We start from the raw sequence: 24,723 nt of genomic DNA on the forward strand, positions 1-24,723 counted from the left end.
TTTTTTTCAATCCTACCATTTTGTTTCTTTCTCCCACCGTGTTTTCAAGTCGTGCAGCCGCCCCAGCTCGTATGCTCATGCACACGCTCGTGCGGGTCCCGGTGGCCGTTCCGACCGGTCGAGCATGCGTGGGAGATTCTGGCCGACATGGCTTATATGCATTTTCTGCGCATTCCGTGATGGGTGCGATCATACCAGCACTAATGCACCGGATCCCATCAGAACTCCGCAGTTAAGCGTGCTTGGGCGAGAGTAGTACTAAGTTGGGTGACCACTTGGGAAGTCCTCGTGTTGCACCCCTTTTTCTATTTTTTTTATTATTATTTTTTTCAATCCTACCATTTTGTTTCTTTCTCCCACCGTGTTTTCAAGTCGTGCAGCCGCCCCGGCTCGTATGCTCATGCACACGCTCGTGCGGGTCCCGGTGGCCGTTCCGACCGGTCGAGCATGCGTGGGAGATTCTGGCCGACATGGCTTATATGCATTTTCTGCGCATTCCGTGATGGGTGCGATCATTCCAGCACTAATGCACCGGATCCCATCAGAACTCCGCAGTTAAGCGTGCTTGGGCGAGAGTAGTATTAAGTTGGGTGACCACTTGGGAAGTCCTCGTGTTGCACCCCTTTTTCTATTTTTTTTATTATTATTTTTTTCAATCCTACCATTTTGTTTCTTTCTCCCACCGTGTTTTCAAGTCGTGCAGCCGCCCCGGCTCGTATGCTCATGCACACGCTCGTGCGGGTCCCGGTGGCCGTTCCGACCGGTCGAGCATGCGTGGGAGATTCTGGCCGACATGGCTTATATGCATTTTCTGCGCATTCCGTGATGGGTGCGATCATACCAGCACTAATGCACCGGATCCCATCAGAACTCCGCAGTTAAGCGTGCTTGGGCGAGAGTAGTACTAAGTTGGGTGACCACTTGGGAAGTCCTCGTGTTGCACCCCTTTTTCTATTTTTTTTATTATTATTTTTTTCAATCCTACCATTTTGTTTCTTTCTCCCACCGTGTTTTCAAGTCGTGCAGCCGCCCCGGCTCGTATGCTCATGCACACGCTCGTGCGGGTCCCGGTGGCCGTTCCGACCGGTCGAGCATGCGTGGGAGATTCTGGCCGACATGGCTTATATGCATTTTCTGCGCATTCCGTGATGGGTGCGATCATACCAGCACTAATGCACCGGATCCCATCAGAACTCCGCAGTTAAGCGTGCTTGGGCGAGAGTAGTACTAAGTTGGGTGACCACTTGGGAAGTCCTCGTGTTGCACCCCTTTTTCTATTTTTTTTATTATTATTTTTTTCAATCCTACCATTTTGTTTCTTTCTCCCACCGTGTTTTCAAGTCGTGCAGCCGCCCCGGCTCGTATGCTCATGCACACGCTCGTGCGGGTCCCGGTGGCCGTTCCGACCGGTCGAGCATGCGTGGGAGATTCTGGCCGACATGGCTTATATGCATTTTCTGCGCATTCCGTGATGGGTGCGATCATACCAGCACTAATGCACCGGATCCCATCAGAACTCCGCAGTTAAGCGTGCTTGGGCGAGAGTAGTACTAAGTTGGGTGACCACTTGGGAAGTCCTCGTGTTGCACCCCTTTTTCTATTTTTTTTATTATTATTTTTTTCAATCCTACCATTTTGTTTCTTTCTCCCACCGTGTTTTCAAGTCGTGCAGCCGCATCGGCTCGTATGCTCATGCACACGCTCGTGCGGGTCCCGGTGGCCGTTCCGACCGGTCGAGCATGCGTGGGAGATTCTGGCCGACATGGCTTATATGCATTTTCTGCGCATTCCGTGATGGGTGCGATCATTCCAGCACTAATGCACCGGATCCCATCAGAACTCCGCAGTTAAGCGTGCTTGGGCGAGAGTAGTACTAAGTTGGGTGACCACTTGGGAAGTCCTCGTGTTGCACCCCTTTTTCTATTTTTTTTATTATTATTTTTTTCAATCCTACCATTTTGTTTCTTTCTCCCACCGTGTTTTCAAGTCGTGCAGCCGCCCCGGCTCGTATGCTCATGCACACGCTCGTGCGGGTCCCGGTGGCCGTTCCGACCGGTCGAGCATGCGTGGGAGATTCTGGCCGACATGACTTATATGCATTTTCTGCGCATTCCGTGATGGGTGCGATCATACCAGCACTAATGCACCGGATCCCATCAGAACTCCGCAGTTAAGCGTGCTTGGGCGAGAGTAGTATTAAGTTGGGTGACCACTTGGGAAGTCCTCGTGTTGCACCCCTTTTTCTATTTTTTTTATTATTATTTTTTTCAATCCTACCATTTTGTTTCTTTCTCCCACCGTGTTTTCAAGTCGTGCAGCCGCCCCGGCTCGTATGCTCATGCACACGCTCGTGCGGGTCCCGGTGGCCGTTCCGACCGGTCGAGCATGCGTGGGAGATTCTGGCCGACATGGCTTATATGCATTTTCTGCGCATTCCGTGATGGGTGCGATCATACCAGCACTAATGCACCGGATCCCATTAGAACTCCGCAGTTAAGCGTGCTTGGGCGAGAGTAGTACTAAGTTGGGTGACCACTTGGGAAGTCCTCGTGTTGCACCCCTTTTTCTATTTTTTTTATTATTATTTTTTTCAATCCTACCATTTTGTTTCTTTCTCCCACCGTGTTTTCAAGTCGTGCAGCCGCCCCGGCTCGTATGCTCATGCACACGCTCGTGCGGGTCCCGGTGGCCGTTCCGACCGGTCGAGCATGCGTGGGAGATTCTGGCCGACATGGCTTATATGCATTTTCTGCGCATTCCGTGATGGGTGCGATCATACCAGCACTAATGCACCGGATCCCATCAGAACTCCGCAGTTAAGCGTGCTTGGGCGAGAGTAGTACTAAGTTGGGTGACCACTTGGGAAGTCCTCGTGTTGCACCCCTTTTTCTATTTTTTTTATTATTATTTTTTTCAATCCTACCATTTTGTTTCTTTCTCCCACCGTGTTTTCAAGTCGTGCAGCCGCCCCGGCTCGTATGCTCATGCACACGCTCGTGCGGGTCCCGGTGGCCGTTCCGACCGGTCGAGCATGCGTGGGAGATTCTGGCCGACATGGCTTATATGCATTTTCTGCGCATTCCGTGATGGGTGCGATCATACCAGCACTAATGCACCGGATCCCATCAGAACTCCGCAGTTAAGCGTGCTTGGGCGAGAGTAGTACTAAGTTGGGTGACCACTTGGGAAGTCCTCGTGTTGCACCCCTTTTTCTATTTTTTTTATTATTATTTTTTTCAATCCTACCATTTTGTTTCTTTCTCCCACCGTGTTTTCAAGTCGTGCAGCCGCATCGGCTCGTATGCTCATGCACACGCTCGTGCGGGTCCCGGTGGCCGTTCCGACCGGTCGAGCATGCGTGGGAGATTCTGGCCGACATGGCTTATATGCATTTTCTGCGCATTCCGTGATGGGTGCGATCATTCCAGCACTAATGCACCGGATCCCATCAGAACTCCGCAGTTAAGCGTGCTTGGGCGAGAGTAGTACTAAGTTGGGTGACCACTTGGGAAGTCCTCGTGTTGCACCCCTTTTTCTATTTTTTTTATTATTATTTTTTTCAATCCTACCATTTTGTTTCTTTCTCCCACCGTGTTTTCAAGTCGTGCAGCCGCCCCGGCTCGTATGCTCATGCACACGCTCGTGCGGGTCCCGGTGGCCGTTCCGACCGGTCGAGCATGCGTGGGAGATTCTGGCCGACATGACTTATATGCATTTTCTGCGCATTCCGTGATGGGTGCGATCATACCAGCACTAATGCACCGGATCCCATCAGAACTCCGCAGTTAAGCGTGCTTGGGCGAGAGTAGTATTAAGTTGGGTGACCACTTGGGAAGTCCTCGTGTTGCACCCCTTTTTCTATTTTTTTTATTATTATTTTTTTCAATCCTACCATTTTGTTTCTTTCTCCCACCGTGTTTTCAAGTCGTGCAGCCGCCCCGGCTCGTATGCTCATGCACACGCTCGTGCGGGTCCCGGTGGCCGTTCCGACCGGTCGAGCATGCGTGGGAGATTCTGGCCGACATGGCTTATATGCATTTTCTGCGCATTCCGTGATGGGTGCGATCATACCAGCACTAATGCACCGGATCCCATTAGAACTCCGCAGTTAAGCGTGCTTGGGCGAGAGTAGTACTAAGTTGGGTGACCACTTGGGAAGTCCTCGTGTTGCACCCCTTTTTCTATTTTTTTATTATTATTTTTTTCAATCCTACCATTTTGTTTCTTTCTCCCACCGTGTTTTCAAGTCGTGCAGCCGCCCCGGCTCGTATGCTCATGCACACGCTCGTGCGGGTCCCGGTGGCCGTTCCGACCGGTCGAGCATGCGTGGGAGATTCTGGCCGACATGGCTTATATGCATTTTCTGCGCATTCCGTGATGGGTGCGATCATACCAGCACTAATGCACCGGATCCCATCAGAACTCCGCAGTTAAGCGTGCTTGGGCGAGAGTAGTACTAAGTTGGGTGACCACTTGGGAAGTCCTCGTGTTGCACCCCTTTTTCTATTTTTTTTATTATTATTTTTTTCAATCCTACCATTTTGTTTCTTTCTCCCACCGTGTTTTCAAGTCGTGCAGCCGCCCCGGCTCGTATGCTCATGCACACGCTCGTGCGGGTCCCGGTGGCCGTTCCGACCGGTCGAGCATGCGTGGGAGATTCTGGCCGACATGGCTTATATGCATTTTCTGCGCATTCCGTGATGGGTGCGATCATACCAGCACTAATGCACCGGATCCCATCAGAACTCCGCAGTTAAGCGTGCTTGGGCGAGAGTAGTACTAAGTTGGGTGACCACTTGGGAAGTCCTCGTGTTGCACCCCTTTTTCTATTTTTTTTATTATTATTTTTTTCAATCCTACCATTTTGTTTCTTTCTCCCACCGTGTTTTCAAGTCGTGCAGCCGCCCCGGCTCGTATGCTCATGCACACGCTCGTGCGGGTCCCGGTGGCCGTTCCGACCGGTCGAGCATGCGTGGGAGATTCTGGCCGACATGGCTTATATGCATTTTCTGCGCATTCCGTGATGGGTGCGATCATACCAGCACTAATGCACCGGATCCCATCAGAACTCCGCAGTTAAGCGTGCTTGGGCGAGAGTAGTACTAAGTTGGGTGACCACTTGGGAAGTCCTCGTGTTGCACCCCTTTTTCTATTTTTTTTATTATTATTTTTTTCAATCCTACCATTTTGTTTCTTTCTCCCACCGTGTTTTCAAGTCGTGCAGCCGCATCGGCTCGTATGCTCATGCACACGCTCGTGCGGGTCCCGGTGGCCGTTCCGACCGGTCGAGCATGCGTGGGAGATTCTGGCCGACATGGCTTATATGCATTTTCTGCGCATTCCGTGATGGGTGCGATCATTCCAGCACTAATGCACCGGATCCCATCAGAACTCCGCAGTTAAGCGTGCTTGGGCGAGAGTAGTACTAAGTTGGGTGACCACTTGGGAAGTCCTCGTGTTGCACCCCTTTTTCTATTTTTTTTATTATTATTTTTTTCAATCCTACCATTTTGTTTCTTTCTCCCACCGTGTTTTCAAGTCGTGCAGCCGCCCCGGCTCGTATGCTCATGCACACGCTCGTGCGGGTCCCGGTGGCCGTTCCGACCGGTCGAGCATGCGTGGGAGATTCTGGCCGACATGACTTATATGCATTTTCTGCGCATTCCGTGATGGGTGCGATCATACCAGCACTAATGCACCGGATCCCATCAGAACTCCGCAGTTAAGCGTGCTTGGGCGAGAGTAGTATTAAGTTGGGTGACCACTTGGGAAGTCCTCGTGTTGCACCCCTTTTTCTATTTTTTTTATTATTATTTTTTTCAATCCTACCATTTTGTTTCTTTCTCCCACCGTGTTTTCAAGTCGTGCAGCCGCCCCGGCTCGTATGCTCATGCACACGCTCGTGCGGGTCCCGGTGGCCGTTCCGACCGGTCGAGCATGCGTGGGAGATTCTGGCCGACATGGCTTATATGCATTTTCTGCGCATTCCGTGATGGGTGCGATCATACCAGCACTAATGCACCGGATCCCATTAGAACTCCGCAGTTAAGCGTGCTTGGGCGAGAGTAGTATTAAGTTGGGTGACCACTTGGGAAGTCCTCGTGTTGCACCCCTTTTTCTATTTTTTTTATTATTATTTTTTTCAATCCTACCATTTTGTTTCTTTCTCCCACCGTGTTTTCAAGTCGTGCAGCCGCCCCGGGTCGTATGCTCATGCACACGCTCGTGCGGGTCCCGGTGGCCGTTCCGACCGGTCGAGCATGCGTGGGAGATTCTGGCCGACATGGCTTATATGCATTTTCTGCGCATTCCGTGATGGGTGCGATCATACCAGCACTAATGCACCGGATCCCATCAGAACTCCGCAGTTAAGCGTGCTTGGGCGAGAGTACTACTAAGTTGGGTGACCACTTGGGAAGTCCTCGTGTTGCACCCCTTTTTCTATTTTTTTTATTATTATTTTTTTCAATCCTACCATTTTGTTTCTTTCTCCCACCGTGTTTTCAAGTCGTGCAGCCGCCCCGGCTCGTATGCTCATGCACACGCTCGTGCGGGTCCCGGTGGCCGTTCCGACCGGTCGAGCATGCGTGGGAGATTCTGGCCGACATGGCTTATATGCATTTTCTGCGCATTCCGTGATGGGTGTGATCAAACCAGCACTAATGCACCGGATCCCATCAGAACTCCGCAGTTAAGCGTGCTTGGGCGAGAGTAGTACTAAGTTGGGTGACCACTTGGGAAGTCCTCGTGTTGCACCCCTTTTTCTATTTTTTTTATTATTATTTTTTTCAATCCTACCATTTTGTTTCTTTCTCCCACCGTGTTTTCAAGTCGTGCAGCCGCCCCGGCTCGTATGCTCATGCACACGCTCGTGCGGGTCCCGGTGGCCGTTCCGACCGGTCGAGCATGCGTGGGAGATTCTGGCCGACATGGCTTATATGCATTTTCTGCGCATTCCGTGATGGGTGCGATCATACCAGCACTAATGCACCGGATCCCATCAGAACTCCGCAGTTAAGCGTGCTTGGGCGAGAGTAGTACTAAGTTGGGTGACCACTTGGGAAGTCCTCGTGTTGCACCCCTTTTTCTATTTTTTTTATTATTATTTTTTTCAATCCTACCATTTTGTTTCTTTCTCCCACCGTGTTTTCAAGTCGTGCAGCCGCATCGGCTCGTATGCTCATGCACACGCTCGTGCGGGTCCCGGTGGCCGTTCCGACCGGTCGAGCATGCGTGGGAGATTCTGGCCGACATGGCTTATATGCATTTTCTGCGCATTCCGTGATGGGTGCGATCATACCAGCACTAATGCACCGGATCCCATCAGAACTCCGCAGTTAATCGTGCTTGGGCGAGAGTAGTACTAAGTTGGGTGACCACTTGGGAAGTCCTCGTGTTGCACCCCTTTTTCTATTTTTTTTATTATTATTTTTTTCAATCCTACCATTTTGTTTCTTTCTCCCACCGTGTTTTCAAGTCGTGCAGCCGCATCGGCTCGTATGCTCATGCACACGCTCGTGCGGGTCCCGGTGGCCGTTCCGACCGGTCGAGCATGCGTGGGAGATTCTGGCCGACATGGCTTATATGCATTTTCTGCGCATTCCCTGATGGGTGCGATCATACCAGCACTAATGCACCGGATCCCATCAGAACTCCGCAGTTAAGCGTGCTTGGGCGAGAGTAGTACTAAGTTGGGTGACCACTTGGGAAGTCCTCGTGTTGCACCCCTTTTTCTATTTTTTTTTTTATTATTTTTTTCAATCCTACCATTTTGTTTCTTTCTCCCACCGTGTTTTCAAGTCGTGCAGCCGCCCCGGCTCGTATGCTCATGCACACGCTCGTGCGGGTCCCGGTGGCCGTTCCGACCGGTCGAGCATGCGTGGGAGATTCTGGCCGACATGGCTTATATGCATTTTCTGCGCATTCCGTGATGGGTGCGATCATACCAGCACTAATGCACCGGATCCCATTAGAACGCCGCAGTTAAGCGTGCTTGGGCGAGAGTAGTACTAAGTTGGGTGACCACTTGGGAAGTCCTCGTGTTGCACCCCTTTTTCTATTTTTTTTATTATTATTTTTTTCAATCCTACCATTTTGTTTCTTTCTCCCACCGTGTTTTCAAGTCGTGCAGCCGCCCCGGCTCGTATGCTCATGCACACGCTCGTGCGGGTCCCGGTGGCCGTTCCGACCGGTCGAGCATGCGTGGGAGATTCTGGCCGACATGGCTTATATGCATTTTCTGCGCATTCCGTGATGGGTGCGATCATACCAGCACTAATGCACCGGATCCCATCAGAACTCCGCAGTTAAGCGTGCTTGGGCGAGAGTAGTACTAAGTTGGGTGACCACTTGGGAAGTCCTCGTGTTGCACCCCTTTTTCTATTTTTTTTATTATTATTTTTTTCAATCCTACCATTTTGTTTCTTTCTCCCACCGTGTTTTCAAGTCGTGCAGCCGCCCCGGCTCGTATGCTCATGCACACGCTCGTGCGGGTCCCGGTGGCCGTTCCGACCGGTCGAGCATGCGTGGGAGATTCTGGCCGACATGGCTTATATGCATTTTCTGCGCATTCCGTGATGGGTGCGATCATACCAGCACTAATGCACCGGATCCCATCAGAACTCCGCAGTTAAGCGTGCTTGGGCGAGAGTAGTACTAAGTTGGGTGACCACTTGGGAAGTCCTCGTGTTGCACCCCTTTTTCTATTTTTTTTATTATTATTTTTTTCAATCCTACCATTTTGTTTCTTTCTCCCACCGTGTTTTCAAGTCGTGCAGCCGCCCCGGCTCGTATGCTCATGCACACGCTCGTGCGGGTCCCGGTGGCCGTTCCGACCGGTCGAGCATGCGTGGGAGATTCTGGCCGACATGGCTTATATGCATTTTCTGCGCATTCCGTGATGGGTGCGATCATACCAGCACTAATGCACCGGAATGCACCGGCTCGTATGCTCATGCACACGCTCGTGCGGGTCCCGGTGGCCGTTCCGACCGGTCGAGCATGCGTGGGAGATTCTGGCCGACATGGCTTATATGCATTTTCTGCGCATTCCGTGATGGGTGCGATCATACCAGCACTAATGCACCGGATCCCATCAGAACTCCGCAGTTAAGCGTGCTTGGGCGAGAGTAGTACTAAGTTGGGTGACCACTTGGGAAGTCCTCGTGTTGCACCCCTTTTTCTATTTTTTTTATTATTATTTTTTTCAATCCTACCATTTTGTTTCTTTCTCCCACCGTGTTTTCAAGTCGTGCAGCCGCCCCGGCTCGTATGCTCATGCACACGCTCGTGCGGGTCCCGGTGGCCGTTCCGACCGGTCGAGCATGCGTGGGAGATTCTGGCCGACATGGCTTATATGCATTTTCTGCGCATTCCGTGATGGGTGCGATCATACCAGCACTAATGCACCGGATCCCATCAGAACTCCGCAGTTAAGCGTGCTTGGGCGAGAGTAGTACTAAGTTGGGTGACCACTTGGGAAGTCCTCGTGTTGCACCCCTTTTTCTATTTTTTTTATTATTATTTTTTTCAATCCTACCATTTTGTTTCTTTCTCCCACCGTGTTTTCAAGTCGTGCAGCCGCCCCGGCTCGTATGCTCATGCACACGCTCGTGCGGGTCCCGGTGGCCGTTCCGACCGGTCGAGCATGCGTGGGAGATTCTGGCCGACATGGCTTATATGCATTTTCTGCGCATTCCGTGATGGGTGCGATCATACCAGCACTAATGCACCGGATCCCATCAGAACTCCGCAGTTAAGCGTGCTTGGGCGAGAGTAGTACTAAGTTGGGTGACCACTTGGGAAGTCCTCGTGTTGCACCCCTTTTTCTATTTTTTTTATTATTATTTTTTTCAATCCTACCATTTTGTTTCTTTCTCCCACCGTGTTTTCAAGTCGTGCAGCCGCCCCGGCTCGTATGCTCATGCACACGCTCGTGCGGGTCCCGGTGGCCGTTCCGACCGGTCGAGCATGCGTGGGAGATTCTGGCCGACATGGCTTATATGCATTTTCTGCGCATTCCATGATGGGTGCGATCATACCAGCACTAATGCACCGGATCCCATCAGAACTCCGCAGTTAAGCGTGCTTGGGCGAGAGTAGTACTAAGTTGGGTGACCACTTGGGAAGTCCTCGTGTTGCACCCCTTTTTCTATTTTTTTTATTATTATTATTTTCAATCCTACCATTTTGTTTCTTTCTCCCACCGTGTTTTCAAGTCGTGCAGCCGCCCCGGCTCGTATGCTCATGCACACGCTCGTGCGGGTCCCGGTGGCCGTTCCGACCGGTCGAGCATGCGTGGGAGATTCTGGCCGACATGGCTTATATGCATTTTCTGCGCATTCCGTGATGGGTGCGATCATACCAGCACTAATGCACCGGATCCCATCAGAACTCCGCAGTTAAGCGTGCTTGGGCGAGAGTAGTACTAAGTTGGGTGTGACCACTTGGGAAGTCCTCGTGTTGCACCCCTTTTTCTATTTTTTTTATTATTATTTTTTTCAATCCTACCATTTTGTTTCTTTCTCCCACCGTGTTTTCAAGTCGTGCAGCCGCCCCGGCTCGTATGCTCATGCACACGCTCGTGCGGGTCCCGGTGGCCGTTCCGACCGGTCGAGCATGCGTGGGAGATTCTGGCCGACATGGCTTATATGCATTTTCTGCGCATTCCGTGATGGGTGCGATCATACCAGCACTAATGCACCGGATCCCATCAGAACTCCGCAGTTAAGCGTGCTTGGGCGAGAGTAGTACTAAGTTGGGTGACCACTTGGGAAGTCCTCGTGTTGCACCCCTTTTTCTATTTTTTTTATTATTATTTTTTTCAATCCTACCATTTTGTTTCTTTCTCCCACCGTGTTTTCAAGTCGTGCAGCCGCCCCGGCTCGTATGCTCATGCACACGCTCGTGCGGGTCCCGGTGGCCGTTCCGACCGGTCGAGCATGCGTGGGAGATTCTGGCCGACATGGCTTATATGCATTTTCTGCGCATTCCGTGATGGGTGCGATCATACCAGCACTAATGCACCGGATCCCATCAGAACTCCGCAGTTAAGCGTGCTTGGGCGAGAGTAGTACTAAGTTGGGTGACCACTTGGGAAGTCCTCGTGTTGCACCCCTTTTTCTATTTTTTTTATTATTATTTTTTTCAATCCTACCATTTTGTTTCTTTCTCCCACCGTGTTTTCAAGTCGTGCAGCCGCCCCGGCTCGTATGCTCATGCACACGCTCGTGCGGGTCCCGGTGGCCGTTCCGACCGGTCGAGCATGCGTGGGAGATTCTGGCCGACATGGCTTATATGCATTTTCTGCGCATTCCGTGATGGGTGCGATCATACCAGCACTAATGCACCGGATCCCATCAGAACTCCGCAGTTAAGCGTGCTTGGGCGAGAGTAGTACTAAGTTGGGTGACCACTTGGGAAGTCCTCGTGTTGCACCCCTTGTTCTATTTTTTTTATTATTATTTTTTTCAATCCTACCATTTTGTTTCTTTCTCCCACCGTGTTTTCAAGTCGTGCAGCCGCCCCGGCTCGTATGCTCATGCACACGCTCGTGCGGGTCCCGGTGGCCGTTCCGACCGGTCGAGCATGCGTGGGAGATTCTGGCCGACATGGCTTATATGCATTTTCTGCGCATTCCGTGATGGGTGCGATCATACCAGCACTAATGCACCGGATCCCATCAGAACTCTGCAGTTAAGCGTGCTTGGGCGAGAGTAGTACTAAGTTGGGTGACCACTTGGGAAGTCCTCGTGTTGCACCCCTTTTTCTATTTTTTTTATTATTATTTTTTTCAATCCTACCATTTTGTTTCTTTCTCCCACCGTGTTTTCAAGTCGTGCAGCCGCCCCGGCTCGTATGCTCATGCACACGCTCGTGCGGGTCCCGGTGGCCGTTCCGACCGGTCGAGCATGCGTGGGAGATTCTGGCCGACATGGCTTATATGCATTTTCTGCGCATTCCATGATGGGTGCGATCATACCAGCACTAATGCACCGGATCCCATCAGAACTCCGCAGTTAAGCATGCTTGGGCGAGAGTAGTACTAAGTTGGGTGACCACTTGGGAAGTCCTCGTGTTGCACCCCTTTTTCTATTTTTTTTATTATTATTTTTTTCAATCCTACCATTTTGTTTCTTTCTCCCACCGTGTTTTCAAGTCGTGCAGCCGCCCCGGCTCGTATGCTCATGCACACGCTCGTGCGGGTCCCGGTGGCCGTTCCGACCGGTCGAGCATGCGTGGGAGATTCTGGCCGACATGGCTTATATGCATTTTCTGCGCATTCCGTGATGGGTGCGATCATACCAGCACTAATGCACCGGATCCCATCAGAACTCCGCAGTTAAGCGTGCTTGGGCGAGAGTAGTACTAAGTTGGGTGACCACTTGGGAAGTCCTCGTGTTGCACCCCTTTTTCTATTTTTTTTATTATTATTTTTTTCAATCCTACCATTTTGTTTCTTTCTCCCACCGTGTTTTCAAGTCGTGCAGCCGCCCCGGCTCGTATGCTCATGCACACGCTCGTGCGGGTCCCGGTGGCCGTTCCGACCGGTCGAGCATGCGTGGGAGATTCTGGCCGACATGGCTTATATGCATTTTCTGCGCATTCCGTGATGGGTGCGATCATACCAGCACTAATGCACCGGATCCCATCAGAACTCCGCAGTTAAGCGTGCTTGGGCGAGAGTAGTACTAAGTTGGGTGACCACTTGGGAAGTCCTCGTGTTGCACCCCTTTTTCTATTTTTTTTATTATTATTTTTTTCAATCCTACCATTTTGTTTCTTTCTCCCACCGTGTTTTCAAGTCGTGCAGCCGCCCCGGCTCGTATGCTCATGCACACGCTCGTGCGGGTCCCGGTGGCCGTTCCGACCGGTCGAGCATGCGTGGGAGATTCTGGCCGACATGGCTTATATGCATTTTCTGCGCATTCCGTGATGGGTGCGATCATACCAGCACTAATGCACCGGATCCCATCAGAACTCCGCAGTTAAGCGTGCTTGGGCGAGAGTAGTACTAAGTTGGGTGACCACTTGGGAAGTCCTCGTGTTGCACCCCTTTTTCTATTTTTTTTATTATTATTTTTTTCAATCCTACCATTTTGTTTCTTTCTCCCACCGTGTTTTCAAGTCGTGCAGCCGCCCCGGCTCGTATGCTCATGCACACGCTCGTGCGGGTCCCGGTGGCCGTTCCGACCGGTCGAGCATGCGTGGGAGATTCTGGCCGACATGGCTTATATGCATTTTCTGCGCATTCCGTGATGGGTGCGATCATACCAGCACTAATGCACCGGATCCCATCAGAACTCCGCAGTTAAGCGTGCTTGGGCGAGAGTAGTACTAAGTTGGGTGACCACTTGGGAAGTCCTCGTGTTGCACCCCTTTTTCTATTTTTTTTATTATTATTTTTTTCAATCCTACCATTTTGTTTCTTTCTCCCACCGTGTTTTCAAGTCGTGCAGCCGCCCCGGCTCGTATGCTCATGCACACGCTCGTGCGGGTCCCGGTGGCCGTTCCGACCGGTCGAGCATGCGTGGGAGATTCTGGCCGACATGGCTTATATGCATTTTCTGCGCATTCCGTGATGGGTGCGATCAAACCAGCACTAATGCACCGGATCCCATCAGAACTCCGCAGTTAAGCGTGCTTGGGCGAGAGTAGTACTAAGTTGGGTGACCACTTGGGAAGTCCTCGTGTTGCACCCCTTTTTCTATTTTTTTTATTATTATTTTTTTCAATCCTACCATTTTGTTTCTTTCTCCCACCGTGTTTTCAAGTCGTGCAGCCGCCCCAGCTCGTATGCTCATGCACACGCTCGTGCGGGTCCCGGTGGCCGTTCCGACCGGTCGAGCATGCGTGGGAGATTCTGGCCGACATGGCTTATATGCATTTTCTGCGCATTCCGTGATGGGTGCGATCATACCAGCACTAATGCACCGGATCCCATCAGAACTCCGCAGTTAAGCGTGCTTGGGCGAGAGTAGTACTAAGTTGGGTGACCACTTGGGAAGTCCTCGTGTTGCACCCCTTTTTCTATTTTTTTTATTATTATTTTTTTCAATCCTACCATTTTGTTTCTTTCTCCCACCGTGTTTTCAAGTCGTGCAGCCGCCCCGGCTCGTATGCTCATGCACACGCTCGTGCGGGTCCCGGTGGCCGTTCCGACCGGTCGAGCATGCGTGGGAGATTCTGGCCGACATGGCTTATATGCATTTTCTGCGCATTCCGTGATGGGTGCGATCATACCAGCAGTAATGCACCGGATCCCATCAGAACTCCGCAGTTAAGCGTGCTTGGGCGAGAGTAGTACTAAGTTGGGTGACCACTTGGGAAGTCCTCGTGTTGCACCCCTTTTTCTATTTTTTTTATTATTATTTTTTTCAATCCTACCATTTTGTTTCTTTCTCCCACCGTGTTTTCAAGTCGTGCAGCCGCCCCGGCTCGTATGCTCATGCACACGCTCGTGCGGGTCCCGGTGGCCGTTCCGACCGGTCGAGCATGCGTGGGAGATTCTGGCCGACATGGCTTATATGCATTTTCTGCGCATTCCGTGATGGGTGCGATCATACCAGCACTAATGCACCGGATCCCATCAGAACTCCGCAGTTAAGCGTGCTTGGGCGAGAGTAGTACTAAGTTGGGTGACCACTTGGGAAGTCCTCGTGTTGCACCCCTTTTTCTATTTTTTTTATTATTATTTTTTTCAATCCTACCATTTTGTTTCTTTCTCCCACCGTGTTTTCAAGTCGTGCAGCCGCCCCGGCTCGTATGCTCATGCACACGCTCGTGCGGGTCCCGGTGGCCGTTCCGACCGGTCGAGCATGCGTGGGAGATTCTGGCCGACATGGCTTATATGCATTTTCTGCGCATTCCGTGATGGGTGCGATCATACCAGCACTAATGCACCGGATCCCATCAGAACTCCGCAGTTAAGCGTGCTTCGGCGAGAGTAGTACTAAGTTGGGTGACCACTTGGGAAGTCCTCGTGTTGCACCCCTTTTTCTATTTTTTTTATTATTATTTTTTCAATCCTACCATTTTGTTTCTTTCTCCCACCGTGTTTTCAAGTCGTGCAGCCGCCCCGGCTCGTATGCTCATGCACACGCTCGTGCGGGTCCCGGTGGCCGTTCCGACCGGTCGAGCATGCGTGGGAGATTCTGGCCGACATGGCTTATATGCATTTTCTGCGCATTCCGTGATGGGTGCGATCAAACCAGCACTAATGCACCGGATCCCATCAGAACTCCGCAGTTAAGCGTGCTTGGGCGAGAGTAGTACTAAGTTGGGTGACCACTTGGGAAGTCCTCGTGTTGCACCCCTTTTTCTATTTTTTTTATTATTATTTTTTTCAATCCTACCATTTTGTTTCTTTTTCCCACCGTGTTTTCAAGTCGTGCAGCCGCTCCGGCTCGTATGCTCATGCACACGCTCGTGCGGGTCCCGGTGGCCGTTCCGACCGGTCGAGCATGCGTGGGAGATTCTGGCCGACATGGCTTATATGCATTTTCTGCGCATTCCGTGATGGGTGCGATCATACCAGCACTAATGCACCGGATCCCATCAGAACTCCGCAGTTAAGCGTGCTTGGGCGAGAGTAGTACTAAGTTGGGTGACCACTTGGGAAGTCCTCGTGTTGCACCCCTTTTTCTATTTTTTTTATTATTATTTTTTTCAATCCTACCATTTTGTTTCTTTCTCCCACCGTGTTTTCAAGTCGTGCAGCCGCCCCGGCTCGTATGCTCATGCACACGCTCGTGCGGGTCCCGGTGGCCGTTCCGACCGGTCGAGCATGCGTGGGAGATTCTGGCCGACATGGCTTATATGCATTTTCTGCGCATTCCGTGATGGGTGCGATCATACCAGCACTAATGCACCGGATCCCATCAGAACTCCGCAGTTAAGCGTGCTTGGGCGAGAGTAGTACTAAGTTGGGTGACCACTTGGGAAGTCCTCGTGTTGCACCCCTTTTTCTATTTTTTTTATTATTATTTTTTTCAATCCTACCATTTTGTTTCTTTCTCCCACCGTGTTTTCAAGTCGTGCAGCCGCCCCGGCTCGTATGCTCATGCACACGCTCGTGCGGGTCCCGGTGGCCGTTCCGACCGGTCGAGCATGCGTGGGAGATTCTGGCCGACATGGCTTATATGCATTTTCTGCGCATTCCGTGATGGGTGCGATCATACCAGCACTAATGCACCGGATCCCATCAGAACTCCGCAGTTAAGCGTGCTTGGGCGAGAGTAGTACTAAGTTGGGTGACCACTTGGGAAGTCCTCGTGTTGCACCCCTTTTTCTATTTTTTTTATTATTATTTTTTTCAATCCTACCATTTTGTTTCTTTCTCCCACCGTGTTTTCAAGTCGTGCAGCCGCCCCGGCTCGTATGCTCATGCACACGCTCGTGCGGGTCCCGGTGGCCGTTCCGACCGGTCGAGCATGCGTGGGAGATTCTGGCCGACATGGCTTATATGCATTTTCTGCGCATTCCGTGATGGGTGCGATCATACCAGCACTAATGCACCGGATCCCATCAGAACTCCGCAGTTAAGCGTGCTTGGGCGAGAGTAGTACTAAGTTGGGTGACCACTTGGGAAGTCCTCGTGTTGCACCCCTTTTTCTATTTTTTTTTTATTATTTTTTTCAATCCTACCATTTTGTTTCTTTCTCCCACCGTGTTTTCAAGTCGTGCAGCCGCCCCGGCTCGTATGCTCATGCACACGCTCGTGCGGGTCCCGGTGGCCGTTCCGACCGGTCGAGCATGCGTGGGAGATTCTGGCCGACATGGCTTATATGCATTTTCTGCGCATTTCGTGATGGGTGCGATCATACCAGCACTAATGCACCGGATCCCATCAGAACTCCGCAGTTAAGCGTGCCTGGGCGAGAGTAGTACTAAGTTGGGTGACCACTTGGGAAGTCCTCGTGTTGCACCCCTTTTTCTATTTTTTTTATTATTATTTTTTTCAATCCTACCATTTTGTTTCTTTCTCCCACCGTGTTTTCAAGTCGTGCAGCCGCCCCGGGTCGTATGCTCATGCACACGCTCGTGCGGGTCCCGGTGGCCGTTCCGACCGGTCGAGCATGCGTGGGAGATTCTGGCCGACATGGCTTATATGCATTTTCTGCGCATTCCGTGATGGGTGCGATCATACCAGCACTAATGCACCGGATCCCATCAAAACTCCGCAGTTAAGCGTGCTTGGGCGAGAGTAGTACTAAGTTGGGTGACCACTTGGGAAGTCCTCTTGTTGCACCCCTTTTTCTATTTTTTTTATTATTATTTTTTTCAATCCTACCATTTTGTTTCTTTCTCCCACCGTGTTTTCAAGTCGTGCAGCCGCCCCGGCTCGTATGCTCATGCACACGCTCGTGCGGGTCCCGGTGGCCGTTCCGACCGGTCGAGCATGCGTGGGAGATTCTGGCCGACATGGCTTATATGCATTTTCTGCGCATTCCGTGATGGGTGCGATCATACCAGCACTAATGCACCGGATCCCATCAGAACTCCGCAGTTAAGCGTGCTTGGGCGAGAGTAGTACTAAGTTGGGTGACCACTTGGGAAGTCCTCGTGTTGCACCCCTTTTTCTATTTTTTTTATTATTATTTTTTTCAATCCTACCATTTTGTTTCTTTCTCCCACCGTGTTTTCAAGTCGTGCAGCCGCCCCGGCTCGTATGCTCATGCACACGCTCGTGCGGGTCCCGGTGGCCGTTCCGACCGGTCGAGCATGCGTGGGAGATTCTGGCCGACATGGCTTATATGCATTTTCTGCGCATTCCGTGATGGGTGCGATCATACCAGCACTAATGCACCGGATCCCATCAGAACTCCGCAGTTAAGCGTGCTTGGGCGAGAGTAGTACTAAGTTGGGTGACCACTTGGGTAGTCCTCGTGTTGCACCCCTTTTTCTATTTTTTTTATTATTATTTTTTTCAATCCTACCATTTTGTTTCTTTCTCCCACCGTGTTTTCAAGTCGTGCAGCCGCCCCGGCTCGTATGCTCATGCACACGCTCGTGCGGGTCCCGGTGGCCGTTCCGACCGGTCGAGCATGCGTGGGAGATTCTGGCCGACATGGCTTATATGCATTTTCTGCGCATTCCGTGATGGGTGCGATCATACCAGCACTAATGCACCGGATCCCATCAGAACTCCGCAGTTAAGCGTGCTTGGGCGAGAGTAGTACTAAGTTGGGTGACCACTTGGGAAGTCCTCGTGTTGCACCCCTTTTTCTATTTTTTTTTTTTATTATTTTTTTCAATCCTACCATTTTGTTTCTTTCTCCCACCGTGTTTTCAAGTCGTGCAGCCGCCCCGGCTCGTATGCTCATGCACACGCTCGTGCGGGTCCCGGTGGCCGTTCCGACCGGTCGAGCATGCGTGGGAGATTCTGGCCGACATGGCTTATATGCATTTTCTGCGCATTTCGTGATGGGTGCGATCATACCAGCACTAATGCACCGGATCCCATCAGAACTCCGCAGTTAAGCGTGCCTGGGCGAGAGTAGTACTAAGTTGGGTGACCACTTGGGAAGTCCTCGTGTTGCACCCCTTTTTCTATTTTTTTTATTATTATTTTTTTCAATCCTACCATTTTGTTTCTTTCTCCCACCGTGTTTTCAAGTCGTGCAGCCGCCCCGGGTCGTATGCTCATGCACACGCTCGTGCGGGTCCCGGTGGCCGTTCCGACCGGTCGAGCATGCGTGGGAGATTCTGGCCGACATGGCTTATATGCATTTTCTGCGCATTCCGTGATGGGTGCGATCATACCAGCACTAATGCACCGGATCCCATCAAAACTCCGCAGTTAAGCGTGCTTGGGCGAGAGTAGTACTAAGTTGGGTGACCACTTGGGAAGTCCTCTTGTTGCACCCCTTTTTCTATTTTTTTTATTATTATTTTTTTCAATCCTACCATTTTGTTTCTTTCTCCCACCGTGTTTTCAAGTCGTGCAGCCGCCCCGGCTCGTATGCTCATGCACACGCTCGTGCGGGTCCCGGTGGCCGTTCCGACCGGTCGAGCATGCGTGGGAGATTCTGGCCGACATGGCTTATATGCATTTTCTGCGCATTCCGTGATGGGTGCGATCATACCAGCACTAATGCACCGGATCCCATCAGAACTCCGCAGTTAAGCGTGCTTGGGCGAGAGTAGTACTAAGTTGGGTGACCACTTGGGAAGTCCTCGTGTTGCACCCCTTTTTCTATTTTTTTTATTATTATTTTTTTCAATCCTACCATTTTGTTTCTTTCTCCCACCGTGTTTTCAAGTCGTGCAGCCGCCCCGGCTCGTATGCTCATGCACACGCTCGTGCGGGTCCCGGTGGCCGTTCCGACCGGTCGAGCATGCGTGGGAGATTCTGGCCGACATGGCTTATATGCATTTTCTGCGCATTCCGTGATGGGTGCGATCATACCAGCACTAATGCACCGGATCCCATCAGAACTCCGCAGTTAAGCGTGCTTGGGCGAGAGTAGTACTAAGTTGGGTGACCACTTGGGAAGTCCTCGTGTTGCACCCCTTTTTCTATTTTTTTTATTATTATTTTTTTCAATCCTACCATTTTGTTTCTTTCTCCCACCGTGTTTTCAAGTCGTGCAGCCGCCCCGGCTCGTATGCTCATGCACACGCTCGTGCGGGTCCCGGTGGCCGTTCCGACCGGTCGAGCATGCGTGGGAGATTCTGGCCGACATGGCTTATATGCATTTTCTGCGCATTCCGTGATGGGTGCGATCATACCAGCACTAATGCACCGGATCCCATCAGAACTCCGCAGTTAAGCGTGCTTGGGCGAGAGTAGTACTAAGTTGGGTGACCACTTGGGAAGTCCTCGTGTTGCACCCCTTTTTCTATTTTTTTTTTATTATTTTTTTCAATCCTACCATTTTGTTTCTTTCTCCCACCGTGTTTTCAAGTCGTGCAGCCGCCCCGGCTCGTATGCTCATGCACACGCTCGTGCGGGTCCCGGTGGCCGTTCCGACCGGTCGAGCATGCGTGGGAGATTCTGGCCGACATGGCTTATATGCATTTTCTGCGCATTTCGTGATGGGTGCGATCATACCAGCACTAATGCACCGGATCCCATCAGAACTCCGCAGTTAAGCGTGCCTGGGCGAGAGTAGTACTAAGTTGGGTGACCACTTGGGAAGTCCTCGTGTTGCACCCCTTTTTCTATTTTTTTTATTATTATTTTTTTCAATCCTACCATTTTGTTTCTTTCTCCCACCGTGTTTTCAAGTCGTGCAGCCGCCCCGGGTCGTATGCTCATGCACACGCTCGTGCGGGTCCCGGTGGCCGTTCCGACCGGTCGAGCATGCGTGGGAGATTCTGGCCGACATGGCTTATATGCATTTTCTGCGCATTCCGTGATGGGTGCGATCATACCAGCACTAATGCACCGGATCCCATCAAAACTCCGCAGTTAAGCGTGCTTGGGCGAGAGTAGTACTAAGTTGGGTGACCACTTGGGAAGTCCTCTTGTTGCACCCCTTTTTCTATTTTTTTTATTATTATTTTTTTCAATCCTACCATTTTGTTTCTTTCTCCCACCGTGTTTTCAAGTCGTGCAGCCGCCCCGGCTCGTATGCTCATGCACACGCTCGTGCGGGTCCCGGTGGCCGTTCCGACCGGTCGAGCATGCGTGGGAGATTCTGGCCGACATGGCTTATATGCATTTTCTGCGCATTCCGTGATGGGTGCGATCATACCAGCACTAATGCACCGGATCCCATCAGAACTCCGCAGTTAAGCGTGCTTGGGCGAGAGTAGTACTAAGTTGGGTGACCACTTGGGAAGTCCTCGTGTTGCACCCCTTTTTCTATTTTTTTTATTATTATTTTTTTCAATCCTACCATTTTGTTTCTTTCTCCCACCGTGTTTTCAAGTCGTGCAGCCGCCCCGGCTCGTATGCTCATGCACACGCTCGTGCGGGTCCCGGTGGCCGTTCCGACCGGTCGAGCATGCGTGGGAGATTCTGGCCGACATGGCTTATATGCATTTTCTGCGCATTCCGTGATGGGTGCGATCATACCAGCACTAATGCACCGGATCCCATCAGAACTCCGCAGTTAAGCGTGCTTGGGCGAGAGTAGTACTAAGTTGGGTGACCACTTGGGTAGTCCTCGTGTTGCACCCCTTTTTCTATTTTTTTTATTATTATTTTTTTCAATCCTACCATTTTGTTTCTTTCTCCCACCGTGTTTTCAAGTCGTGCAGCCGCCCCGGCTCGTATGCTCATGCACACGCTCGTGCGGGTCCCGGTGGCCGTTCCGACCGGTCGAGCATGCGTGGGAGATTCTGGCCGACATGGCTTATATGCATTTTCTGCGCATTCCGTGATGGGTGCGATCATACCAGCACTAATGCACCGGATCCCATCAGAACTCCGCAGTTAAGCGTGCTTGGGCGAGAGTAGTACTAAGTTGGGTGACCACTTGGGAAGTCCTCGTGTTGCACCCCTTTTTCTATTTTTTTTTTTTATTATTTTTTTCAATCCTACCATTTTGTTTCTTTCTCCCACCGTGTTTTCAAGTCGTGCAGCCGCCCCGGCTCGTATGCTCATGCACACGCTCGTGCGGGTCCCGGTGGCCGTTCCGACCGGTCGAGCATGCGTGGGAGATTCTGGCCGACATGGCTTATATGCATTTTCTGCGCATTTCGTGATGGGTGCGATCATACCAGCACTAATGCACCGGATCCCATCAGAACTCCGCAGTTAAGCGTGCCTGGGCGAGAGTAGTACTAAGTTGGGTGACCACTTGGGAAGTCCTCGTGTTGCACCCCTTTTTCTATTTTTTTTATTATTATTTTTTTCAATCCTACCATTTTGTTTCTTTCTCCCACCGTGTTTTCAAGTCGTGCAGCCGCCCCGGGTCGTATGCTCATGCACACGCTCGTGCGGGTCCCGGTGGCCGTTCCGACCGGTCGAGCATGCGTGGGAGATTCTGGCCGACATGGCTTATATGCATTTTCTGCGCATTCCGTGATGGGTGCGATCATACCAGCACTAATGCACCGGATCCCATCAAAACTCCGCAGTTAAGCGTGCTTGGGCGAGAGTAGTACTAAGTTGGGTGACCACTTGGGAAGTCCTCCTGTTGCACCCCTTTTTCTATTTTTTTTATTATTATTTTTTTCAATCCTACCATTTTGTTTCTTTCTCCCACCGTGTTTTCAAGTCGTGCAGCCGCCCCGGCTCGTATGCTCATGCACACGCTCGTGCGGGTCCCGGTGGCCGTTCCGACCGGTCGAGCATGCGTGGGAGATTCTGGCCGACATGGCTTATATGCATTTTCTGCGCATTCCGTGATGGGTGCGATCATACCAGCACTAATGCACCGGATCCCATCAGAACTCCGCAGTTAAGCGTGCTTGGGCGAGAGTAGTACTAAGTTGGGTGACCACTTGGGAAGTCCTCGTGTTGCACCCCTTTTTCTATTTTTTTATTATTATTTTTTTCAATCCTACCATTTTGTTTCTTTCTCCCACCGTGTTTTCAAGTCGTGCAGCCGCCCCGGCTCGTATGCTCATGCACACGCTCGTGCGGGTCCCGGTGGCCGTTCCGACCGGTCGAGCATGCGTGGGAGATTCTGGCCGACATGGCTTATATGCATTTTCTGCGCATTCCGTGATGGGTGCGATCATTCCAGCACTAATGCACCGGATCCCATCAGAACTCCGCAGTTAAGCGTGCTTGGGCGAGAGTAGTACTAAGTTGGGTGACCACTTGGGAAGTCCTCGTGTTGCACCCCTTTTTCTATTTTTTTTATTATTATTTTTTTCAATCCTACCATTTTGTTTCTTTCTCCCACCGTGTTTTCAAGTCGTGCAGCCGCCCCGGCTCGTATGCTCATGCACACGCTCGTGCGGGTCCCGGTGGCCGTTCCGACCGGTCGAGCATGCGTGGGAGATTCTGGCCGACATGGCTTATATGCATTTTCTGCGCATTCCGTGATGGGTGCGATCATACCAGCACTAATGCACCGGATCCCATCAGAACTCCGCAGTTAAGCGTGCTTGGGCGAGAGTAGTACTAAGTTGGGTGACCACTTGGGAAGTCCTCGTGTTGCACCCCTTTTTCTATTTTTTTTATTATTATTTTTTTCAATCCTACCATTTTGTTTCTTTCTCCCACCGTGTTTTCAAGTCGTGCAGCCGCCCCGGCTCGTATGCTCATGCACACGCTCGTGCGGGTCCCGGTGGCCGTTCCGACCGGTCGAGCATGCGTGGGAGATTCTGGCCGACATGGCTTATATGCATTTTCTGCGCATTCCGTGATGGGTGCGATCATTCCAGCACTAATGCACCGGATCCCATCAGAACTCCGCAGTTAAGCGTGCTTGGGCGAGAGTAGTACTAAGTTGGGTGACCACTTGGGAAGCTTGTGTTGCACCCCTTTTTCTATTTTTTTTATTATTATTTTTTTCAATCCTACCATTTTGTTTCTTTCTCCCACCGTGTTTTCAAGTCGTGCAGCCGCCCCGGCTCGTATGCTCATGCACACGCTCGTGCGGGTCCCGGTGGCCGTTCCGACCGGTCGAGCATGCGTGGGAGATTCTGGCCGACATGGCTTATATGCATTTTCTGCGCATTCCGTGATGGGTGCGATCATACCAGCACTAATGCACCGGATCCCATCAGAACTCCGCAGTTAAGCGTGCTTGGGCGATAGTAGTACTAAGTTGGGTGACCACTTGGGAAGTCCTCGTGTTGCACCCCTTTTTCTATTTTTTTTATTATTATTTTTTTCAATCCTACCATTTTGTTTCTTTCTCCCACCGTGTTTTCAAGTCGTGCAGCCGCCCCGGCTCGTATGCTCATGCACACGCTCGTGCGGGTCCCGGTGGCCGTTCCGACCGGTCGAGCATGCGTGGGAGATTCTGGCCGACATGGCTTATATGCATTTTCTGCGCATTCCGTGATGGGTGCGATCATACCAGCACTAATGCACCGGATCCCATCAGAACTCCGCAGTTAAGCGTGCTTGGGCGAGACTAGTACTAAGTTGGGTGACCACTTGGGAAGTCCTCGTGTTGCACCCCTTTTTCTATTTTTTTTATTATTATTTTTTTCAATCCTACCATTTTGTTTCTTTCTCCCACCGTGTTTTCAAGTCGTGCAGCCGCCCCGGCTCGTATGCTCATGCACACGCTCGTGCGGGTCCCGGTGGCCGTTCCGACCGGTCGAGCATGCGTGGGAGATTCTGGCCGACATGGCTTATATGCATTTTCTGCGCATTCCGTGATGGGTGCGATCATTCCAGCACTAATGCACCGGATCCCATCAGAACTCCGCAGTTAAGCGTGCTTGGGCGAGAGTAGTACTAAGTTGGGTGACCACTTGGGAAGTCCTCGTGTTGCACCCCTTTTTCTATTTTTTTTTATTATTATTTTTTTCAATCCTACCATTTTGTTTCTTTCTCCCACCGTGTTTTCAAGTCGTGCAGCCGCCCCGGCTCGTATGCTCATGCACACGCTCGTGCGGGTCCCGGTGGCCGTTCCGACCGGTCGAGCATGCGTGGGAGATTCTGGCCGACATGGCTTATATGCATTTTCTGCGCATTCCGTGATGGGTGCGATCATACCAGCACTAATGCACCGGATCCCATCAGAACTCCGCAGTTAAGCGTGCTTGGGCGAGAGTAGTACTAAGTTGGGTGACCACTTGGGAAGTCCTCGTGTTGCACCCCTTTTTCTATTTTTTTTATTATTATTTTTTTCAATCCTACCATTT

General features: G+C 51.3%; 76 non-coding genes across 76 annotated transcripts; all 76 read left to right on the forward strand.

Annotated features, from left to right (window-relative positions):
- Window positions 1–181: 181 nt before the first annotated feature.
- Window positions 182–300, forward strand: LOC127145337 (5S ribosomal RNA). The gene has a single exon (XR_007817116.1). It is a non-coding gene; the product is annotated as a 5S ribosomal RNA (ribosomal RNA).
- A 204-nt stretch (window positions 301–504) lies between these two features.
- Window positions 505–623, forward strand: LOC127144876 (5S ribosomal RNA). Its single transcript, XR_007816663.1, has one exon. It is a non-coding gene; the product is annotated as a 5S ribosomal RNA (ribosomal RNA).
- Window positions 624–827: 204 nt separating this feature from the next.
- LOC127145338 (5S ribosomal RNA) lies at window positions 828–946 on the forward strand. Its single transcript, XR_007817117.1, has one exon. It is a non-coding gene; the product is annotated as a 5S ribosomal RNA (ribosomal RNA).
- A 204-nt stretch (window positions 947–1,150) lies between these two features.
- On the forward strand, window positions 1,151–1,269 carry LOC127145339 (5S ribosomal RNA). Its single transcript, XR_007817118.1, has one exon. It is a non-coding gene; the product is annotated as a 5S ribosomal RNA (ribosomal RNA).
- A 204-nt stretch (window positions 1,270–1,473) lies between these two features.
- LOC127145341 (5S ribosomal RNA) lies at window positions 1,474–1,592 on the forward strand. The gene has a single exon (XR_007817120.1). It is a non-coding gene; the product is annotated as a 5S ribosomal RNA (ribosomal RNA).
- A 204-nt stretch (window positions 1,593–1,796) lies between these two features.
- LOC127144607 (5S ribosomal RNA) lies at window positions 1,797–1,915 on the forward strand. Its single transcript, XR_007816395.1, has one exon. It is a non-coding gene; the product is annotated as a 5S ribosomal RNA (ribosomal RNA).
- Window positions 1,916–2,119: 204 nt separating this feature from the next.
- LOC127144724 (5S ribosomal RNA) lies at window positions 2,120–2,238 on the forward strand. The gene has a single exon (XR_007816512.1). It is a non-coding gene; the product is annotated as a 5S ribosomal RNA (ribosomal RNA).
- A 204-nt stretch (window positions 2,239–2,442) lies between these two features.
- LOC127145486 (5S ribosomal RNA) lies at window positions 2,443–2,561 on the forward strand. The gene has a single exon (XR_007817270.1). It is a non-coding gene; the product is annotated as a 5S ribosomal RNA (ribosomal RNA).
- A 204-nt stretch (window positions 2,562–2,765) lies between these two features.
- Window positions 2,766–2,884, forward strand: LOC127145342 (5S ribosomal RNA). The gene has a single exon (XR_007817121.1). It is a non-coding gene; the product is annotated as a 5S ribosomal RNA (ribosomal RNA).
- Window positions 2,885–3,088: 204 nt separating this feature from the next.
- On the forward strand, window positions 3,089–3,207 carry LOC127145343 (5S ribosomal RNA). Its single transcript, XR_007817122.1, has one exon. It is a non-coding gene; the product is annotated as a 5S ribosomal RNA (ribosomal RNA).
- Window positions 3,208–3,411: 204 nt separating this feature from the next.
- Window positions 3,412–3,530, forward strand: LOC127144609 (5S ribosomal RNA). The gene has a single exon (XR_007816397.1). It is a non-coding gene; the product is annotated as a 5S ribosomal RNA (ribosomal RNA).
- A 204-nt stretch (window positions 3,531–3,734) lies between these two features.
- Window positions 3,735–3,853, forward strand: LOC127144725 (5S ribosomal RNA). Its single transcript, XR_007816513.1, has one exon. It is a non-coding gene; the product is annotated as a 5S ribosomal RNA (ribosomal RNA).
- A 204-nt stretch (window positions 3,854–4,057) lies between these two features.
- On the forward strand, window positions 4,058–4,176 carry LOC127145487 (5S ribosomal RNA). The gene has a single exon (XR_007817271.1). It is a non-coding gene; the product is annotated as a 5S ribosomal RNA (ribosomal RNA).
- A 203-nt stretch (window positions 4,177–4,379) lies between these two features.
- Window positions 4,380–4,498, forward strand: LOC127145344 (5S ribosomal RNA). The gene has a single exon (XR_007817123.1). It is a non-coding gene; the product is annotated as a 5S ribosomal RNA (ribosomal RNA).
- A 204-nt stretch (window positions 4,499–4,702) lies between these two features.
- LOC127145345 (5S ribosomal RNA) lies at window positions 4,703–4,821 on the forward strand. The gene has a single exon (XR_007817124.1). It is a non-coding gene; the product is annotated as a 5S ribosomal RNA (ribosomal RNA).
- Window positions 4,822–5,025: 204 nt separating this feature from the next.
- On the forward strand, window positions 5,026–5,144 carry LOC127145346 (5S ribosomal RNA). The gene has a single exon (XR_007817125.1). It is a non-coding gene; the product is annotated as a 5S ribosomal RNA (ribosomal RNA).
- A 204-nt stretch (window positions 5,145–5,348) lies between these two features.
- LOC127144610 (5S ribosomal RNA) lies at window positions 5,349–5,467 on the forward strand. The gene has a single exon (XR_007816398.1). It is a non-coding gene; the product is annotated as a 5S ribosomal RNA (ribosomal RNA).
- A 204-nt stretch (window positions 5,468–5,671) lies between these two features.
- On the forward strand, window positions 5,672–5,790 carry LOC127144726 (5S ribosomal RNA). Its single transcript, XR_007816514.1, has one exon. It is a non-coding gene; the product is annotated as a 5S ribosomal RNA (ribosomal RNA).
- Window positions 5,791–5,994: 204 nt separating this feature from the next.
- On the forward strand, window positions 5,995–6,113 carry LOC127144816 (5S ribosomal RNA). The gene has a single exon (XR_007816604.1). It is a non-coding gene; the product is annotated as a 5S ribosomal RNA (ribosomal RNA).
- A 204-nt stretch (window positions 6,114–6,317) lies between these two features.
- On the forward strand, window positions 6,318–6,436 carry LOC127144817 (5S ribosomal RNA). Its single transcript, XR_007816605.1, has one exon. It is a non-coding gene; the product is annotated as a 5S ribosomal RNA (ribosomal RNA).
- Window positions 6,437–6,640: 204 nt separating this feature from the next.
- Window positions 6,641–6,759, forward strand: LOC127144842 (5S ribosomal RNA). Its single transcript, XR_007816630.1, has one exon. It is a non-coding gene; the product is annotated as a 5S ribosomal RNA (ribosomal RNA).
- A 204-nt stretch (window positions 6,760–6,963) lies between these two features.
- On the forward strand, window positions 6,964–7,082 carry LOC127145347 (5S ribosomal RNA). The gene has a single exon (XR_007817126.1). It is a non-coding gene; the product is annotated as a 5S ribosomal RNA (ribosomal RNA).
- Window positions 7,083–7,286: 204 nt separating this feature from the next.
- On the forward strand, window positions 7,287–7,405 carry LOC127144689 (5S ribosomal RNA). The gene has a single exon (XR_007816477.1). It is a non-coding gene; the product is annotated as a 5S ribosomal RNA (ribosomal RNA).
- Window positions 7,406–7,609: 204 nt separating this feature from the next.
- LOC127145348 (5S ribosomal RNA) lies at window positions 7,610–7,728 on the forward strand. The gene has a single exon (XR_007817127.1). It is a non-coding gene; the product is annotated as a 5S ribosomal RNA (ribosomal RNA).
- A 204-nt stretch (window positions 7,729–7,932) lies between these two features.
- On the forward strand, window positions 7,933–8,051 carry LOC127144910 (5S ribosomal RNA). Its single transcript, XR_007816697.1, has one exon. It is a non-coding gene; the product is annotated as a 5S ribosomal RNA (ribosomal RNA).
- A 204-nt stretch (window positions 8,052–8,255) lies between these two features.
- On the forward strand, window positions 8,256–8,374 carry LOC127145349 (5S ribosomal RNA). Its single transcript, XR_007817128.1, has one exon. It is a non-coding gene; the product is annotated as a 5S ribosomal RNA (ribosomal RNA).
- A 204-nt stretch (window positions 8,375–8,578) lies between these two features.
- LOC127145350 (5S ribosomal RNA) lies at window positions 8,579–8,697 on the forward strand. Its single transcript, XR_007817129.1, has one exon. It is a non-coding gene; the product is annotated as a 5S ribosomal RNA (ribosomal RNA).
- Window positions 8,698–9,057: 360 nt separating this feature from the next.
- Window positions 9,058–9,176, forward strand: LOC127145352 (5S ribosomal RNA). The gene has a single exon (XR_007817131.1). It is a non-coding gene; the product is annotated as a 5S ribosomal RNA (ribosomal RNA).
- A 204-nt stretch (window positions 9,177–9,380) lies between these two features.
- Window positions 9,381–9,499, forward strand: LOC127145353 (5S ribosomal RNA). Its single transcript, XR_007817132.1, has one exon. It is a non-coding gene; the product is annotated as a 5S ribosomal RNA (ribosomal RNA).
- A 204-nt stretch (window positions 9,500–9,703) lies between these two features.
- LOC127145354 (5S ribosomal RNA) lies at window positions 9,704–9,822 on the forward strand. The gene has a single exon (XR_007817133.1). It is a non-coding gene; the product is annotated as a 5S ribosomal RNA (ribosomal RNA).
- Window positions 9,823–10,026: 204 nt separating this feature from the next.
- On the forward strand, window positions 10,027–10,145 carry LOC127145355 (5S ribosomal RNA). Its single transcript, XR_007817134.1, has one exon. It is a non-coding gene; the product is annotated as a 5S ribosomal RNA (ribosomal RNA).
- A 204-nt stretch (window positions 10,146–10,349) lies between these two features.
- Window positions 10,350–10,470, forward strand: LOC127144967 (5S ribosomal RNA). Its single transcript, XR_007816754.1, has one exon. It is a non-coding gene; the product is annotated as a 5S ribosomal RNA (ribosomal RNA).
- A 204-nt stretch (window positions 10,471–10,674) lies between these two features.
- On the forward strand, window positions 10,675–10,793 carry LOC127145356 (5S ribosomal RNA). The gene has a single exon (XR_007817135.1). It is a non-coding gene; the product is annotated as a 5S ribosomal RNA (ribosomal RNA).
- A 204-nt stretch (window positions 10,794–10,997) lies between these two features.
- LOC127145357 (5S ribosomal RNA) lies at window positions 10,998–11,116 on the forward strand. The gene has a single exon (XR_007817136.1). It is a non-coding gene; the product is annotated as a 5S ribosomal RNA (ribosomal RNA).
- A 204-nt stretch (window positions 11,117–11,320) lies between these two features.
- LOC127145358 (5S ribosomal RNA) lies at window positions 11,321–11,439 on the forward strand. Its single transcript, XR_007817137.1, has one exon. It is a non-coding gene; the product is annotated as a 5S ribosomal RNA (ribosomal RNA).
- Window positions 11,440–11,643: 204 nt separating this feature from the next.
- On the forward strand, window positions 11,644–11,762 carry LOC127144671 (5S ribosomal RNA). Its single transcript, XR_007816459.1, has one exon. It is a non-coding gene; the product is annotated as a 5S ribosomal RNA (ribosomal RNA).
- A 204-nt stretch (window positions 11,763–11,966) lies between these two features.
- On the forward strand, window positions 11,967–12,085 carry LOC127144779 (5S ribosomal RNA). The gene has a single exon (XR_007816567.1). It is a non-coding gene; the product is annotated as a 5S ribosomal RNA (ribosomal RNA).
- Window positions 12,086–12,289: 204 nt separating this feature from the next.
- LOC127145359 (5S ribosomal RNA) lies at window positions 12,290–12,408 on the forward strand. Its single transcript, XR_007817138.1, has one exon. It is a non-coding gene; the product is annotated as a 5S ribosomal RNA (ribosomal RNA).
- A 204-nt stretch (window positions 12,409–12,612) lies between these two features.
- LOC127145360 (5S ribosomal RNA) lies at window positions 12,613–12,731 on the forward strand. Its single transcript, XR_007817139.1, has one exon. It is a non-coding gene; the product is annotated as a 5S ribosomal RNA (ribosomal RNA).
- A 204-nt stretch (window positions 12,732–12,935) lies between these two features.
- Window positions 12,936–13,054, forward strand: LOC127145361 (5S ribosomal RNA). Its single transcript, XR_007817140.1, has one exon. It is a non-coding gene; the product is annotated as a 5S ribosomal RNA (ribosomal RNA).
- Window positions 13,055–13,258: 204 nt separating this feature from the next.
- Window positions 13,259–13,377, forward strand: LOC127145363 (5S ribosomal RNA). Its single transcript, XR_007817142.1, has one exon. It is a non-coding gene; the product is annotated as a 5S ribosomal RNA (ribosomal RNA).
- Window positions 13,378–13,581: 204 nt separating this feature from the next.
- On the forward strand, window positions 13,582–13,700 carry LOC127144653 (5S ribosomal RNA). The gene has a single exon (XR_007816441.1). It is a non-coding gene; the product is annotated as a 5S ribosomal RNA (ribosomal RNA).
- Window positions 13,701–13,904: 204 nt separating this feature from the next.
- On the forward strand, window positions 13,905–14,023 carry LOC127145364 (5S ribosomal RNA). The gene has a single exon (XR_007817143.1). It is a non-coding gene; the product is annotated as a 5S ribosomal RNA (ribosomal RNA).
- A 204-nt stretch (window positions 14,024–14,227) lies between these two features.
- Window positions 14,228–14,346, forward strand: LOC127144843 (5S ribosomal RNA). The gene has a single exon (XR_007816631.1). It is a non-coding gene; the product is annotated as a 5S ribosomal RNA (ribosomal RNA).
- Window positions 14,347–14,550: 204 nt separating this feature from the next.
- Window positions 14,551–14,669, forward strand: LOC127145365 (5S ribosomal RNA). The gene has a single exon (XR_007817144.1). It is a non-coding gene; the product is annotated as a 5S ribosomal RNA (ribosomal RNA).
- A 204-nt stretch (window positions 14,670–14,873) lies between these two features.
- On the forward strand, window positions 14,874–14,992 carry LOC127144904 (5S ribosomal RNA). The gene has a single exon (XR_007816691.1). It is a non-coding gene; the product is annotated as a 5S ribosomal RNA (ribosomal RNA).
- Window positions 14,993–15,195: 203 nt separating this feature from the next.
- On the forward strand, window positions 15,196–15,314 carry LOC127144654 (5S ribosomal RNA). The gene has a single exon (XR_007816442.1). It is a non-coding gene; the product is annotated as a 5S ribosomal RNA (ribosomal RNA).
- A 204-nt stretch (window positions 15,315–15,518) lies between these two features.
- Window positions 15,519–15,637, forward strand: LOC127145366 (5S ribosomal RNA). Its single transcript, XR_007817145.1, has one exon. It is a non-coding gene; the product is annotated as a 5S ribosomal RNA (ribosomal RNA).
- A 204-nt stretch (window positions 15,638–15,841) lies between these two features.
- On the forward strand, window positions 15,842–15,960 carry LOC127145367 (5S ribosomal RNA). Its single transcript, XR_007817146.1, has one exon. It is a non-coding gene; the product is annotated as a 5S ribosomal RNA (ribosomal RNA).
- Window positions 15,961–16,164: 204 nt separating this feature from the next.
- LOC127145368 (5S ribosomal RNA) lies at window positions 16,165–16,283 on the forward strand. The gene has a single exon (XR_007817147.1). It is a non-coding gene; the product is annotated as a 5S ribosomal RNA (ribosomal RNA).
- A 204-nt stretch (window positions 16,284–16,487) lies between these two features.
- On the forward strand, window positions 16,488–16,606 carry LOC127145369 (5S ribosomal RNA). Its single transcript, XR_007817148.1, has one exon. It is a non-coding gene; the product is annotated as a 5S ribosomal RNA (ribosomal RNA).
- A 203-nt stretch (window positions 16,607–16,809) lies between these two features.
- Window positions 16,810–16,928, forward strand: LOC127145459 (5S ribosomal RNA). The gene has a single exon (XR_007817241.1). It is a non-coding gene; the product is annotated as a 5S ribosomal RNA (ribosomal RNA).
- A 204-nt stretch (window positions 16,929–17,132) lies between these two features.
- On the forward strand, window positions 17,133–17,251 carry LOC127145001 (5S ribosomal RNA). Its single transcript, XR_007816788.1, has one exon. It is a non-coding gene; the product is annotated as a 5S ribosomal RNA (ribosomal RNA).
- A 204-nt stretch (window positions 17,252–17,455) lies between these two features.
- On the forward strand, window positions 17,456–17,574 carry LOC127145370 (5S ribosomal RNA). The gene has a single exon (XR_007817149.1). It is a non-coding gene; the product is annotated as a 5S ribosomal RNA (ribosomal RNA).
- A 204-nt stretch (window positions 17,575–17,778) lies between these two features.
- On the forward strand, window positions 17,779–17,897 carry LOC127144798 (5S ribosomal RNA). Its single transcript, XR_007816586.1, has one exon. It is a non-coding gene; the product is annotated as a 5S ribosomal RNA (ribosomal RNA).
- A 204-nt stretch (window positions 17,898–18,101) lies between these two features.
- LOC127145371 (5S ribosomal RNA) lies at window positions 18,102–18,220 on the forward strand. The gene has a single exon (XR_007817150.1). It is a non-coding gene; the product is annotated as a 5S ribosomal RNA (ribosomal RNA).
- Window positions 18,221–18,425: 205 nt separating this feature from the next.
- LOC127145460 (5S ribosomal RNA) lies at window positions 18,426–18,544 on the forward strand. The gene has a single exon (XR_007817242.1). It is a non-coding gene; the product is annotated as a 5S ribosomal RNA (ribosomal RNA).
- Window positions 18,545–18,748: 204 nt separating this feature from the next.
- LOC127145002 (5S ribosomal RNA) lies at window positions 18,749–18,867 on the forward strand. The gene has a single exon (XR_007816789.1). It is a non-coding gene; the product is annotated as a 5S ribosomal RNA (ribosomal RNA).
- A 204-nt stretch (window positions 18,868–19,071) lies between these two features.
- LOC127145372 (5S ribosomal RNA) lies at window positions 19,072–19,190 on the forward strand. Its single transcript, XR_007817151.1, has one exon. It is a non-coding gene; the product is annotated as a 5S ribosomal RNA (ribosomal RNA).
- Window positions 19,191–19,394: 204 nt separating this feature from the next.
- LOC127145374 (5S ribosomal RNA) lies at window positions 19,395–19,513 on the forward strand. The gene has a single exon (XR_007817153.1). It is a non-coding gene; the product is annotated as a 5S ribosomal RNA (ribosomal RNA).
- Window positions 19,514–19,717: 204 nt separating this feature from the next.
- On the forward strand, window positions 19,718–19,836 carry LOC127145375 (5S ribosomal RNA). Its single transcript, XR_007817154.1, has one exon. It is a non-coding gene; the product is annotated as a 5S ribosomal RNA (ribosomal RNA).
- Window positions 19,837–20,039: 203 nt separating this feature from the next.
- Window positions 20,040–20,158, forward strand: LOC127145461 (5S ribosomal RNA). Its single transcript, XR_007817243.1, has one exon. It is a non-coding gene; the product is annotated as a 5S ribosomal RNA (ribosomal RNA).
- A 204-nt stretch (window positions 20,159–20,362) lies between these two features.
- LOC127145003 (5S ribosomal RNA) lies at window positions 20,363–20,481 on the forward strand. The gene has a single exon (XR_007816790.1). It is a non-coding gene; the product is annotated as a 5S ribosomal RNA (ribosomal RNA).
- A 204-nt stretch (window positions 20,482–20,685) lies between these two features.
- LOC127145376 (5S ribosomal RNA) lies at window positions 20,686–20,804 on the forward strand. The gene has a single exon (XR_007817155.1). It is a non-coding gene; the product is annotated as a 5S ribosomal RNA (ribosomal RNA).
- A 204-nt stretch (window positions 20,805–21,008) lies between these two features.
- On the forward strand, window positions 21,009–21,127 carry LOC127144799 (5S ribosomal RNA). The gene has a single exon (XR_007816587.1). It is a non-coding gene; the product is annotated as a 5S ribosomal RNA (ribosomal RNA).
- A 204-nt stretch (window positions 21,128–21,331) lies between these two features.
- Window positions 21,332–21,450, forward strand: LOC127145377 (5S ribosomal RNA). Its single transcript, XR_007817156.1, has one exon. It is a non-coding gene; the product is annotated as a 5S ribosomal RNA (ribosomal RNA).
- Window positions 21,451–21,655: 205 nt separating this feature from the next.
- LOC127145463 (5S ribosomal RNA) lies at window positions 21,656–21,774 on the forward strand. The gene has a single exon (XR_007817245.1). It is a non-coding gene; the product is annotated as a 5S ribosomal RNA (ribosomal RNA).
- A 204-nt stretch (window positions 21,775–21,978) lies between these two features.
- On the forward strand, window positions 21,979–22,097 carry LOC127145011 (5S ribosomal RNA). Its single transcript, XR_007816796.1, has one exon. It is a non-coding gene; the product is annotated as a 5S ribosomal RNA (ribosomal RNA).
- A 204-nt stretch (window positions 22,098–22,301) lies between these two features.
- Window positions 22,302–22,420, forward strand: LOC127145378 (5S ribosomal RNA). Its single transcript, XR_007817157.1, has one exon. It is a non-coding gene; the product is annotated as a 5S ribosomal RNA (ribosomal RNA).
- Window positions 22,421–22,623: 203 nt separating this feature from the next.
- LOC127144611 (5S ribosomal RNA) lies at window positions 22,624–22,742 on the forward strand. The gene has a single exon (XR_007816399.1). It is a non-coding gene; the product is annotated as a 5S ribosomal RNA (ribosomal RNA).
- Window positions 22,743–22,946: 204 nt separating this feature from the next.
- LOC127145379 (5S ribosomal RNA) lies at window positions 22,947–23,065 on the forward strand. Its single transcript, XR_007817158.1, has one exon. It is a non-coding gene; the product is annotated as a 5S ribosomal RNA (ribosomal RNA).
- A 204-nt stretch (window positions 23,066–23,269) lies between these two features.
- On the forward strand, window positions 23,270–23,386 carry LOC127145012 (5S ribosomal RNA). The gene has a single exon (XR_007816797.1). It is a non-coding gene; the product is annotated as a 5S ribosomal RNA (ribosomal RNA).
- Window positions 23,387–23,590: 204 nt separating this feature from the next.
- LOC127144867 (5S ribosomal RNA) lies at window positions 23,591–23,709 on the forward strand. Its single transcript, XR_007816655.1, has one exon. It is a non-coding gene; the product is annotated as a 5S ribosomal RNA (ribosomal RNA).
- A 204-nt stretch (window positions 23,710–23,913) lies between these two features.
- Window positions 23,914–24,032, forward strand: LOC127144544 (5S ribosomal RNA). Its single transcript, XR_007816332.1, has one exon. It is a non-coding gene; the product is annotated as a 5S ribosomal RNA (ribosomal RNA).
- A 204-nt stretch (window positions 24,033–24,236) lies between these two features.
- Window positions 24,237–24,355, forward strand: LOC127144612 (5S ribosomal RNA). Its single transcript, XR_007816400.1, has one exon. It is a non-coding gene; the product is annotated as a 5S ribosomal RNA (ribosomal RNA).
- A 205-nt stretch (window positions 24,356–24,560) lies between these two features.
- LOC127145380 (5S ribosomal RNA) lies at window positions 24,561–24,679 on the forward strand. The gene has a single exon (XR_007817159.1). It is a non-coding gene; the product is annotated as a 5S ribosomal RNA (ribosomal RNA).
- The last annotated feature ends 44 nt before the right edge of the window (window positions 24,680–24,723 follow it).

This window comes from Cucumis melo, chromosome 12, assembly GCF_025177605.1.
Source record: "Cucumis melo cultivar AY chromosome 12, USDA_Cmelo_AY_1.0, whole genome shotgun sequence".
Lineage (NCBI taxonomy): Eukaryota > Viridiplantae > Streptophyta > Magnoliopsida > Cucurbitales > Cucurbitaceae > Cucumis > Cucumis melo.